A 12,691-nucleotide genomic window follows, 5' to 3' on the forward strand; every position below is an offset into this window, starting at 1 on the left:
ATCAAAGTTTTCTTTGGGGAGATAAAAATATGACACAGAAAAATACGATACAGAAAAACAAGCAGCCGGTTTTTCTCAGGAAGTCAGATCTGTGTTTATAGGGATAACATGGCAAGAAATTTAGACTCCGAAGCATGTTACACTGCTCAACTTGGTGTAAAGCAATTATCGCTACTCATTGTTGTACACTGTCCCTGCTCTTTGCACATGCTGTCTCCATCACTATATTTTACATCCAGCTTGGGTTTGATTACCTGTATTTTAGCAAATTGCTTCGTACACTTTTTCCACGTATCTTTGAAAAAACTGTTTAATTATAAAAACAGATGCCTCTTGATTTAAGCAGCTTTGCCATGATGAAAATTATCTACCTCAGTGACAAAAGAGAATACAGGGGAGACGAGAAAGTAAAAATGACCTTAAAAATAATATGAAAGCTGGTGTGTGAAAAATAAAATCTCTTTCACATACTGGAAATTTAAAGGTGGAAAAACATTTACCATCCCATGAATCTCATCTCTTACTTTATGAATATAAGCCTTATCAATTTGAATACATTGTATTCAGTTATTTAAATTTCTCCTTGTATTCTTGACTGCAAAATAAAAATTATTAAGCATTTGAGAAGAAAAGCTAACATCTACTTCTGAATAACTCTAAAAATTACCCAGTTTGTGATCAGTATTGTGCGTTATTAGTTGATGGACAAATTGTTGGCATTTTTTTACCCCCTGTACTTTTTACCTCCCCTGTGTCTTCCCATCCTCACACATTCCTATTGTAATATTTTTGACAAATTAAGGAAAGAATAACCTACAGAAGTTTCACCCCAAAATGCCATCCATTGAAAATCAAAGTGCTCATTTTTTAAGTTTATTGCTCATGTTAATGTCCCTTGGGTGTCAGCTGCAACTCTGTCCCATGTCCTTTTTTTTTTCTGGAATCGAGGAGAAAAGATCATCTCCTTTCTTAGCTATACCAGCCTTGAAGCCTCTTCCTGAACATGACATCATTCCTTTCACTCTCATTTCACAGCAAGCCTTGTTGTAAACCATGCTTCCTTGGGGGAGGGGATATACTCCTCCTGTAAGAGGAGACACCAGGGTGTGTCCACAAGGCAGAGGGTATTTTAAACAAATAGCACAACACACACCAGACCTGGGAAAGGGATCCTCAAAGGAGCTGAGGAGGCAAGGAAAGCCTGAGGCAGCACGGTCTCAGTGCTGTTGATGGATGAGATGTGAGTAACTAAAAACTGTTAGTCCACCCAGAACATTCCATGCAGGAGAAACAGCGAATAGAAATAGCATGAGACGCAAGTAAGCATGGCCTTTCGGAGAATGGAAAGAAATAGAGGTGACGTAAAGACAGAGCTGGGGAGGTTGAGAAATACTGAGATGAGTGTGTAGAAGTGAGTGGGGGCAAGACTCTGCAGGCACGTGTAGGTCTCGTAAGGATTTAAACGTTTACCCTAGTGGAGGGGGCAGTGAAGCATTTTAAACAAGGGGGTGATTTCTCTGGTAGTTCTTGTGAATCTCTCTTGGTGGGCTTCTCTAACCTGGAGATCTCCCCATGCCCCAGATCTTCCTAAGAGTATTGTTATAACTCCTTAAGAAGAGAAAGTAGAGCCATGTTTTTGTTGTTTCACTGCCAGATCCACCCAAATGTAGTGACTCAGAAGGACGTCAGGAGCCCCCTCCCTTCCTCCTAGGGAGCAGTCTATACCTGATCACCTCTAAGGCTCCAGTTCTCCCCAGTCCCCGGAATCCTTCTGTACTCCCATCTAGTCTCCCTGATGAGCTGCAAAGGGAGTGCACGGTGACATGGCAAGTCTGTGCTGAAGCCCTTTGCCCTGCAGAGTCAAGGAGAGAACCTCGGCAGGGAGTTGCAGCAGTTTAGGATGGGGCATCTGGGCAAATTACTTCTAAGTAGAGCATTCAGTTTGGAAAAGGTGCTGCATGGGCTTCAGATGTTTTCAGCAGAAATAAATGCCACCACCTCGTTGCCGTGGCAACCATCATTCCATCCCGATGTGAACTCAGAGCTTCCTCAGCCATTCCGTGGAGAACTGCGCCATCCCTAAAAGGATGTGCCGTTCCTCTTAGCCTGTCTACCTACTCCTAGGAATACAGGGCTGTTTTATGTGTTGCTTCAGCTGCCACCATCCAATTCCAGATGCTGGTCAATTAAGAGGAAAATAAACAAAAGAAAAAAACACCCACCATGTGTTTCGCTAGTTCAATACCTGGGAAACCTATTAGTCAATATGTGTATCTGCTGTGGAGAGCACGTTGTGTTTGTTAGGCTTGCAATATCACGTTCTCTATCTGAGAATCATCAGAATTCCAAATTCCAATTCATAGTAAGTGATCTCAAGTGCTCCACTGTGTCAGTTTACCTTCCAGGTGATCATTTGGGAAACCAGTGTCCTCCCCTCCTGTGAGTCTCCTGTCCTCTACAGTCTAAGTCCTCCCGTTCTGTCACTAGATGAGGAAGTATTTCATAGAGCAAGTATTTCATAGAGCAAGTGTGGAAGGGGGAGCATGTTAACTTCTGCCTCACACTCCATATTCCATGAGCCACAGCCCAGCCATATGGCCACACTCAACTAATAGAACAGCTGGAAAATAAAGGAGAGCTGTAAGGACAAGAAATAACAGAAACAGATTTGCAACACAGCTAAGTAGTCTCTACCATATACGTTATATCTTTAACCTTAAAATTGGGGGATAAAAGGATAAATTTTATATATATTTTGCCACAAAAATATTGGGGGGATGGGATCTTCAGAAATAGTCAATTTCTGGTTCATTGAAATTTACTAAAAACAAAAAAATCCTTTGGGGGTCCTGCTCTCACTGTTGAAAGTAACATTCAATTAGTTCATTTTTGTGTCTTATTTAGTATGACATGGTTTGCAATTCCTGGCATCCAGGTTGAGGGTCCAGAGGCTGATTAAGACTTCTAGCCAACAAAAAGGAAATAAATATTATTCAGAATTAAAATGAAGTAATAAAATATTTAATTCTAGAACTTATACTGGATTATGTAATGCTATGTAACATAATGGACAAAACCTGCAATTGTGTTACATTTAGCGGAGCTGGATGCCAGTATTTTAAAGTTAAAATTGGTTCTTTAATTAACATTGAACCTTAAAAGACCATTAACTTGAGAACATTAAGAACTTCAATTAATCAAAATTTCATTTTCCTAACTTTTTTTTAATCACAATATTGACCACACATGACTTTCCACATGTGAGAAGTTGAGAAATAATTGGATTTTTTCTTTGCACTCTGATCCCAGATACTTTTCTGTGATGATGACTTAAAATTGTGCAAATTATGACTGACTCTTAGCATGTTTTTTCTCTCAGCATCCATCATTTCATTTATTTTTCCAACACATAGTTATTGAGTGTTTATTATTTTCAGGCACTGTGTCAGACAGTGGGAACACAGAGATTAACAAATGGAGCGAAAAAGTGCAGTGTATACTCTATAGAGGAACAAGAATATCACACAAAGGGAAAAAAGTTTATTAACAATCATATGATGTTTTTCTCAAAAAACACAGCTCCATCATGCACACGTAGAACTAGAAACACATCTATGGTTTGTGTAGCCAGCCCCAGCTGGTTGCAAGCAGAGGGGAAGTGGTTTGGAAAGAGCGTTTTGGGCACTGCTGGTACAAAGACGCTGGTTGGGAAGAGGGGTAGTAATGATGGAACCCCACGGTGAGGGAGAGGGAAAAGGGACATGACCTAGTAATGGAGAATTAGATAAGGCCAGATTAAGCATGGCCTTAAAAACCATAAAGGATTTTGGACTTGTTCCTGAGAACAAGGTGGAGCCGTTAACATTTTAGAGCAGGACGTCAGTTACAACTTGGAAAGATGACACTGGTTGTTCTTTAGATAATACAATAGAAGGACATCAGCCAGGAAGCTGTTACTTTCCTTTAGGTAAGAATAACCAGAAATCAATGCTAGAAGTTCACTAGTAAGGAAAGAAGTGGGGGGGCGGGGAAGTAGGGGGAGACAATAAGAGGGTAACGGATTTATAATTATAGAAAATGTAGGAAGCACATACAGGAAAGCATAGGAAACATGTGAGTGATTACAAATCTGAAAGGATGGATATCTTCTCTCTCAGCTTGCTTTTAGAAATCAACTCTGGAGTGAACACCTTTGAAATTTCTTTTCCAGTCCTCTGTTAAGTTACATAAATGGAGGATAAAATAAATCAGTTTTCCATGGTTTTAATAACCTCCTCAGTCTGGTGCTACCAAAACTCACCTACACAATGTACTTTATTATTGGCTAGTGTGTGCCAGGAACTGTGTTAGGTCCTGGAGATAAAGCAGTGAAGAAGAGAGAGTTTCTTCACTCATAGATTTTATAGTCTGTTGGGTTTCCAGGGTGCATCTACTCAGACAATTTTATCCAACTGAATATTCTGCCTTTTTATTTGTTTGTTTGTTTATTATCGAAATGTCTTTCTACATTTTATTCTAGGCTATGGCCACAGCACTTGAAATTATCAAAGTATCCATTAATGGAGTCTATCAAATGCTTTGGACATACCGGCTATGGTGGCAAGTTGAAATCCAGAAGTTTGTGTATTTCCATTGGGAATACACATTTTAAAAACCAGATACACTACCTGGGTACTTAATTTCAACTATAGAAAATTTTAAAAGTACATGGCTGCCAAGATACGGAAGCAGCCTAAGTGTCCATCAACAGATGAATAGATAAAGAAGATACACACACACACACACACACACACACACACACACACTCTCTCTGGAATACTACTCAGCCATAAAAAGAAATGAAATTTTTCCATTTGCAGCAACATGAATGGTTTTGAAAGGCATTCTGCTAAGTGAAATAAGTCAGAGAAAGACAAATACTATATGATACCACTTATGTGTGGAATCTAAGAAAAAATGCAATACTCTAGTGAACACAACAAAAAAGAAGCAGACTCACCAATATAGAGAACAAAGTAATGGCTACCAGCGGAGGGGAGAGGCGAGATAAGGGTGGGGGAGTAGGACGTATGAACTATTGGGTGTAAGACGGACTCAAAGATGTACAACACGGGGAATATAGCCAATATTTTATAATAACTATAAATGGAAACTAACCTTTAAAATTGTATATTTTTTCAAGTTAAAAGAAAGATAGCTGCAAAATTGAATCAAAGTATGCTTTCACTTCTGTCATTTAATGGTTGAAGCATTGGGTCTTTAGTCTATTCCTCATCACAAAATGTCCTTTCTTCCTTTATCTTCAAACTCTCCATCCTCAAAAACTTTGCTAATCCATAACTTTGTTCCACTACAAAATCTCCTATAACTACGATTATATATAGTCTTTACGTCACCATCAGATTCTTGAGACAGTAGTCTATGTTTTTTTCTAATCCTCACCATTCTCTACTTCTTCAGCTACAATCTGATTTATACCTCCACAAAAGTCACTATAAATGGCTCAGGTCAACAGCGACCTACAGTTACAAAGTGTCCTGGGCAACTGTAGCTCTCATTTTACCTGCTCTCTCTGCTGTGCTTGACAGAGCTGGCCCTTCCATCTTTTCTGAGCTTCTGAAACACTTATTCTCTTCTTTGATAGCACCGAGTCTTTAGAAACATGGACTCTCTGTCTCCTTCAGTTGCTCCTTTCTCCTGTACAATTCTTCAGACATCCATTGTTCCTAGGGTTCCATTTTATACCCTCCATTCTTCTTACCCTTTATAATCTCCCCTGCTGATAATTTCAAATATGATTTATGATCTATTTATGTGCTGTTGACTCTCAATTTTTTATCATCAATTTCCACTTACCTATAAAATTCCAAGTTTATATACACAAATTCATGTTTTTTTAATCACTTCAAACTTGAAGCCCAAACTGACTTGAAATGGCTCTATATTACATCCACAGATCCACCATGTGCTAATAAACCCACTAAGGCAACTCAGCTTCCATTTCTCCAAAATCCACATCTACTTGGTTGATAAACATCATTGAGTTTATCTCCCTAATATCGCCAAGTCTCTTCACTGCTTCCCAGGGACTCAGCATTGTCAGCACCTCTTCATCTTTCCCTGGATCTTCCCAACAACCTCTAATTTGCTCTAGCCTTCAGTGGCCCATTCTTGCTTTCAAGATAAGTTCCAAACTACTTGAAAGAGCCGAGAGACTTCACTATCTGGCCAAATCTCTCTCTTTTTTTTCTCTTCCCCAGCTACATGCGAAACCAGTTATGTTTGCTTAATATTTCAGTATTAACATCAAAGTGTTATCATTTTCCCTGTGAAGCCTCCCTTGTTTGTCTCTTGTGGTAGAATTAGCCACCTCTTCCTCCTGGAATCCGTAGCTCAGTGTGTGTTCTTCTTTTATATTGCTTATAACATTGCATTGTAATAGGTTACTTCCATGCCTGTCTTCCACCTTGGGATTTGGGGGTTTGAAAAAACAATTTATTCATATTTATGTCCCTAACACCTAGCACAGCCTAAGCTTATTGTTGGTGTCTGATTTTATTGAGGATAAAAAACATAAATAAGCAAATACATGAATTAATTTTAAAATGTCAGGAGTTACACTGATGGTCTGTGGTCTAATATCCTATGCTATTAAAATTTTAAGAGAATTTTGATTATGTAGTTTGCCTAGACTATTGCAAATCTGAAAGCAATTCCAAAAGAGGAAATACATACTCAGTTGATTCTAGATTTCAGTACTTTGAGTATTAACAACCCACTCTTCCATAATTTAGAAATCCTGTCTTTGAACTTTATGGGAACAGTCATTAGCCCCATGCTAGGGATAATTAATGAGAATTAAATGATAGCTTCTTATACAACTACTGAGAGTAAAAGTAAACACAAACTTTCATGAAAGCAATTTGGCAATGTATTTTAATAGGCTTTCAAAAGTTCATGCCAATTTATCCAGTAATTTTATTTCTGGGAGTCTGTCTTAAGGACCCAAGCAGAGTACCTAGACATATTTAGGTTAAAGGATATTTGCCACAATGTTATTGTGTCTTCAGGACTCTCGGCAGGAAATGGAGTCAGGGAAAGTAAATAAGGATGATGAATTCTAAGACTGACTATTATACAGTCATTTCAATCAATGTTTCTAAAGGGAGTAAGAAATATAAATAAGAAACTAGAAATAGGAGATCTATAAAAATACAGAGTGAGATTGCACATCTTTAAAAAAAAGTGTACAGTACATAATATTGGAAATACATGCATGAAAATAGACTGGAGGAAGATATAACAGAACACATGTAATGATTCAGTGTTATAAAGATAAACATGAATTATCTTTTTTAGAAATTATCTTTAATCATATATTGATTTTATCATCTGAAAAAAATGGCCAACACATAAATGTACCCACTGGATCTATTTTGTGCCTGTCCACTTTTCCATGAATTCTCAGAGATCGGTTACTGATTCCTGCAGAGAGTTCAGGATGCTACATGACCCTGAGCCACATATTGCCCTAGATTTAGCCTATATATTGGGTGCTTAGACACTGATTGAACAGAAAATGGAAGCTTGACAAAGGAAAGATTTCACTTGACATTTTAAAAACAGGATATCAAGGTGTTAGTCGGTTAGCATTTGGAACCAAAGAAGAAGTTATAATAAACAAAGAAGCAATGGAACCCAAGGAGGTAGAAGGAAACCATGGCTGTGATCCACTGAGAGCACAAAGACGCAGAGGCAGTGATTTGACATTGAGAGAGACTTGACTGGGCAAGTCTAGCAAGGCTTGGACCACCCAGCACGCAGCCCCTGAGAGGGGCAGAAAGAGCAAGGTCTAGTTCTGATAGTGTTCCTACTTCTATGCTTCCTGACTGTATTGTCTAGTCATTTCTGCACCCCAAGCTCCAATGAAATATATATATATCATCAAATAAATTCCCTCTCCTTCCTTCCTTGAGGTCACCTGAACCACTGTTCCTTGCAACCAAAATAATACTAAATAGGCAGGATATATAAGACTGTTGGTTGTTGAAAGATTTAATGATTCCTCATGTCTATTGTCTTTACCTGTTGTTGTTAATTTCACTTGTCCCGCAGGACTCTAATCGTTCCTCGTAGCACTTAGCCTGTTTGGCCTTGCAATACAGCCAAACCCTCCCGGAGAGGGCAAGCCCCATGCCATTCTTTACTGCTCTTAATTTTATTCCTTAAATCTCTTCAGTCAACAAATACTAATCCAGTGCCTACTTTTCCCCAGCACTGAGTTAGGCTCTGGGGATACAGGAATCAACAAGACAGACATTGTTTCTGATGCTGTAGGGCTTAACGGTGGAGTGCAGGGAAGTAAATTCTAGGTGTTACGGTGTTACATTGAATGAAGACTCAATTAAACATCACTCACTTAGTTAATTGGGAAAGTTGGGTGTTCTTTAAATGTTTCAAAGCCAATTTCATCGTATTTTATCTCAAATGAATTACTGAATTACTGGGAAGAAATTCTGGTCTCAATTGGATCTTTACGACTTTTGAATAAGATATTTTGCCATTTTCACTTTCCTTTTTGCTACTGCTGAGGAATTTCCATTCTGCTCTCCATGAGAAACAGAGAAACATGGTGCACAAAACCTCATTAAGTACTATTTGGGTGCTACATGCAAAGGAGCAGGCATAGAGAGCTGTTTTCTAAGGTAGTTTCATTTGAATGTTTTATAAAATACAGATAATTTAGGAATGTGCTTTTCATTTGTTTATTTGATTTTGGCTTTGTGATGAGAGTTATTTAAAAATTTCTCCCTTAAGCCTCATCCACATTTCAGAACCAGAGTTGATAAATGAAAGAGTGATTCATATCACTAGGGTACTGGTTAAATATTATAGTACATTAGTACTGTGGTAGGGTTAGTATTCAGTACTGCTAGCTATTATGAAACATTTAAAAAAAATTAAGTAGAGCTGTATGATGGTATAAAAGATGTTCAAGATATATATATATGTGTATTCTATCCACATATCTGAGAAAGAATATGCATTTGTATGTGTGTAGTAATCTTTGTAAATTGTCCACTTAGCATTTTTACCTTCTTCTCAGAATCCAAGTTGTCTGCAGAAATTCACGTTTCCTGTATGCATCCCATGTGTCTCCAGGGACTTAAGATTATCCAAATTCTTCTTCCTCACCAGTAATTGGTTGAGGAATGTGTTCCAATGGAGCCCTATGGGATGTGAGAAGATGTTTGCTGGGGACCACCTAGGAAAGTTCTTCTTCCTCTTCTGGGATAGTTTGAGAGCAGCTCTGTCTTTCTTAGGATGTTACTGTAGGTAACATCCTACTAAACATCCTACTAAACTAAACTAAACATCCTACTAAAAGCTCAATACACAATGGAGGCAGAGTCCAACAAGGAGTCACAGGAAGCATAGCCAGAGGCACTGGATTAAGTCAACCTGGAAATCTGCATTTATTTAGACTTTCGGTAAGGTGAGCTGATAAGTGTCCTCAGTGCTCAAGCTAGCTGCCCTTGTATATTTAGCTTGTTGCATCCAGAATCTCCTTGAGATTTTGCATGTTGGTATATGTGTATGAGCACGTCAATTCATTGCACAGGGACAGGAAGAATGCATATCCACTAGCAAAGAAAAATAATGGAAAAAGGGAGTTTAAGAGAAGAAAAAGGAGTTTGCCACTTTTTATTCTGTACAATTTTTACAATTACATAATGGATATTTAAGGGTATGTTTAAAATGTAAAATAAAATGGCAATAATATGAACCATTTTATTTTCTAATAGTGTGCTCTTTCACTTTTCCCTAGAAAACCACCTCCTAATTTCCAGTAAAATCACTGATGAATCCACCAGGAAGTCCATTGATGAACATTTCAAGTTGTAAATGTTGGCAGCATATAGTGTATTGGAAAGCAGATAGGAGTCAGTGTCAGGAGATTTAGGTCCTGTTTCTTTCTGCCACTAATTTAGGTGTCTGTCCTCAGGTAAAGCATAGAACCATTCTTGGTCTGCTTTCTGTCATCGGTAGAGTGAGAAGAATGAACTCAGACATCCATCCTAAACATTTTTCACCCTTCTCTGATTGTTTTGGTTCTAACCTGTATCCACAAATTAAACAGTTTAGATTGGATAGTCGCTAAAGACAAAGAAAGGGACGAGATGAATTGGCAAAGTTTATTACCAGTGATTCCATAACTGTGGTATCTTGTGGTACCTGGAGAATAATGAGCAAAAGCATGTAGAAATATGGTTCATTTCATTAATTCTTTATTCTTGAGTTAGTGTGTTGCAATGGTCATTAAAATAAAGCCTGCAAAAGGAACTGGATTTCTTTATCAATTAATTCATTTTTCTCTTAACTTGTAGTTTTGGAATTTCATCTATATAAAGATGTTTTCTTTTATCAGGTCAAAAGTATATTCACTTTATTCTTAAGCATTAAGCCCATTTTTCTTTTCTGTTCTTTTCTTTTCTTTTTTTTTTTCTGGTCTCTCCCCCCACCCCTTTTATTTCAGGTCCATGAGTAAAAGAAAGAGTAGGTCTTTGGAATGACAAAATGAACCCTTTGGCAATTGACAGAGCTGTTCAGTTACTTTCTTATCATGTTTTTGCTCAAGACAAGTTTGGTTAAAAAAAATACGTTAACAAAAAATACTAGCATATTCCAACTGTATTTTCTTCTCCTCTGTTGTTTTTTTTCTTATACAAATAAATGCATTTACATTTGATTAATTACCCAAATATTTTCTGACCATAATGTAATTAACTTCTTTGCTGGCTATTTATTCTTACTTTTTAAACAAATAATTGGTGCTAATGGCTTCTTACAAGATAATATTTTATCATCCTCAAATGTGATTTAGTATACTTTTTCTTAGGAATCAAAAATTCTTGAGAAATAGTTCCGGGGAAATAAAGTCTCCAATGTACAGATGATGAAGTGAAAGTCTTAAGATGCTAATTATGTTTTTCCTAATTAGTTAGCTAATTATATGGCCAGTCAGCCCAGATTTTAAAAGAAAATGAGATCCAGGTTCTTCCTCCCTCCCTTTTTGGCCTTATGTTTTTCTAAAGCATCATTCAATTTACTTTCTGGCAGAAAAATGATGAAGTTAAAATATGTCCAGGTATTTGCAAGTATTATTAAAATGTGCTTCAGGTGGGAAAATATAATGATTTCAGTTTGTATTATTCCTGTATTCACAATTAACCCTTGTTTCTCAGACTAGTGGAGCTGTCAGGCCAGTGAGATGGTGTGAACACAGTGTAATATCTGGACCCCAACAGAGTCCCCAGTTAATGCACCCGTGTTCCATGCACTGGGGAGAGAGATTGATGGAAAGGTGCCAGAGACATAGGAAGATGATCTGATGTCCTTTCAAGTGGGTGTGATTACACCCTGGCTCACACAGAGCACACAGAGAGCAGGGGAGAGCTGGACCCAGGATGGAGGGCTGGTGCTTATGTCCTCAAGTGTCCATTATGGTGCCAGTGATACCGCAGGGCAATGTAAAGATCCCATCAAGGTCTTGTCATCGTCAAATTGGCGGGCATAGGATGAAGAAGGCTCGCACGCTTCTGGATATCCCCAGCCGATTCTGAGACACGTACGTGAATGCTCATCGGGCCCAATAACAAAAAAAACCACCAGTATGACTGTAAATCATGAATTTTTAAAGCATTCCACTCTCAGGGAGCTGAGACTTCAGTCTAACTGAGGTCTTTCCCATGCAAATTAGCCAGACTGCTATCTCTTGCCTGTCACTGCTATTCGAAGCAAACATGGATGCAGTCAGGACTCACAAAGTAGTTATGAAATTTAAGGGCTCTTCCGTGTGCTACTTTATTTTTCAAGCTGGTCAAAATAGCCATCTGACTTTTGTGACAGGTAATTAAGGTTCCTGCTAAGCTCTGTTAAATGGAACTTTTCGTATAAGCGGGTGCCTGCCCTCGGCACTGTTCAAACATCCGTGGCTGTGCTTACACCAGTCTGTGCTCATCCCCCAAGACTCCCCAGAATACAGATTCTCAGGCTTCGTTTGCTCTCTGGATTCTGATGAGTGTCGGTGGGGGTAGATTTTTAAACACCAGGTTCTGTGTGGAGGAAATTCTTAAATAGTAGTGCTATGTGCAATGCTAATTCTTTTGAAAGGTTGAAAAAAAAAAAACTCGATGTTCCTTATATAACATGATCTATTTATATTCTGTCACTAAGGAGAGTCAGCTGCATTTATGTTCAGGGTGAATAGAACAATTTATTTGTACTTTCCCATCCAACTGATCACTGCTGGTTTACCCAACTCACTGACAGCACTGAGCAAGATCATGAGAATTTTTCAGATGCAGTAATATGTTTGGAACTGAAATATTTAACATAAAAAATTAACGTAAGAGTTCCATAAACAGAGAAAATTTAGCACCAGAGTTTCTGTATCTTCCTCTAGTATCAGTTGAAATATTAAGTTCCATCGGATAATGTTACGCCTGACAACAGTTACTAAGAGGTTCTTACAGTCTTAATCCCAAATTGGATACTTTGAAACCTCCTTCAGTATTTCCAACAGCTGGTAGTGACTAGTGACATCCAAGTGAGTTTTTAAAACCAATAAAAAGCTCCTTGAATGACTATAAAGCAAATTCTAGGATTGTGACTATTATAGAAAGTTCAG

The 12,691-nt window shown here is 38.1% G+C and overlaps 1 long non-coding RNA gene across 1 annotated transcript; it reads right to left on the reverse strand.

Annotated features, from left to right (window-relative positions):
* Positions 1-911: 911 nt before the first annotated feature.
* On the reverse strand, positions 912-1,979 carry LOC140688350 (uncharacterized). The gene is made up of 3 exons (XR_012062991.1): positions 1,923-1,979; positions 1,726-1,800; positions 912-1,084 (listed from the first exon to the last, which is right to left on the reverse strand). It is a non-coding gene; the product is annotated as an uncharacterized lncRNA (long non-coding RNA).
* Between the last annotated feature and the right edge of the window lie 10,712 nt (positions 1,980-12,691).

The sequence above is a fragment of the Vicugna pacos genome, chromosome 22 (genome assembly GCF_048564905.1).
Source record: "Vicugna pacos chromosome 22, VicPac4, whole genome shotgun sequence".
Lineage (NCBI taxonomy): Eukaryota > Metazoa > Chordata > Mammalia > Artiodactyla > Camelidae > Vicugna > Vicugna pacos.